Below are 1,394 nucleotides of genomic sequence, written 5' to 3'. Positions count from 1 at the left end.
AGCAGAAACCCCTTTAACAGTGAGAGGATGTATGTACCCTAAGCCCCTTGTGTAACCCCAGTGGCTTCTGGTTTTGTCATATCACATTGTAACACCACTCAAGGCAACCCTGGAGTCATTTTGTAAACTCATTTATCAAAGGTGATTGAAAAACGTTTCTGGGGTATTGTGATGTCTGAGAGGGTAGGGATGCTTGCCACCATTCTTGATGACCTGAGTCTGATGCCCAGAGGAGAGAAATGACTCCTGCAAGTTGTTCCCTCACCCACACATATATGTCATGGCATATGTGTGCCAACTGCCAACACAAACACACATGCACTGTGCATGAGCGCTAAATGAATGTAAAATTAAAGTTTTTTTCTTTGCAACCATTTGAGACATAACTAGAGAGACACTACTCCTGGAATACTTAAGTGTGACTCTTTGAGAAGTTCACATTCATGCTCTCAGGCCTGCCTTATTCTTTCCTGTGTGTGTATACGCATGTGTGTCCCTTTATTGGTGTCTACCTTATTTTTTCCTTTTTTTTTTTAATTTCTGAGTGTTTTGCCCACATGAATGGGTGTATTTGTAACACATGTGTGCCTGATGCCTAAGGAGGCCACAAGAGGGCATTGGATCCCATGGGACTGGAGTTACAGACAGTTGTCAGCCACCATCTGGGTGCTGATAATTGAACTCTGGTCTTCTGGAAGAGCTGTCAGGACTCTTAACCATTGGACCATCTCTCCAGTCCCTGTGCACCTTATTTAAAAGATAAGGTCTCTCACTGAGCTTAGAGTCCCTCAGTTTAACTAGGCTGACTGGTCAGTGAGCACCAGGGATCCTTCTGTCTTTGCATCCCCAGAAATGGGCTTATGGTCACTATGCCTAGCTTTTATGTGGATGCTAGGAATCCAGACTCAGACCCTCATGCTTTTACATCAGACACATATTGACTGAACTATCTTCCCAGCCATTTCTATTCTTAATAAACCTCAACTCTGCTTCATACTGACTTGTCCAATGTTGTTTCCCTGTACTGAAGTCAAGAATTCTGTTTCTCAGAAGTGAGGTTCCTAGAAGATCCAGGATGCCCCTCAGGCTACTGAGAGCAGTAGTGTGGAGTTATGACTCTGTCCCTAACACCACTAATACCCTTTCCCTCTCTCCAATCCTTGGCTACCATTATTTTACTTTAACATTGTTATGCTTTGGATTTTGTTTTAGCAAGATTTCTCTAGACGGACAGAACCAAGGAGATGAAAAAATTTTTTATATATGATATTATATAATATATCATATTATATATAATATTTATAATATAATATATAATATTTATAATATATTTATATACTTAATATATATTATATAGTCAATATATTTATATTTAATATATTTATATTAATATA

Source organism: Grammomys surdaster, unplaced genomic scaffold (assembly GCF_004785775.1).
Source record: "Grammomys surdaster isolate TR1022 unplaced genomic scaffold, NIH_TR_1.0 126278, whole genome shotgun sequence".
NCBI classification, from domain to species: Eukaryota; Metazoa; Chordata; class Mammalia; order Rodentia; family Muridae; genus Grammomys; species Grammomys surdaster.
The sequence above is the reverse complement of the archived record's forward strand: the minus strand, read 5'-3'. Positions refer to the sequence as shown.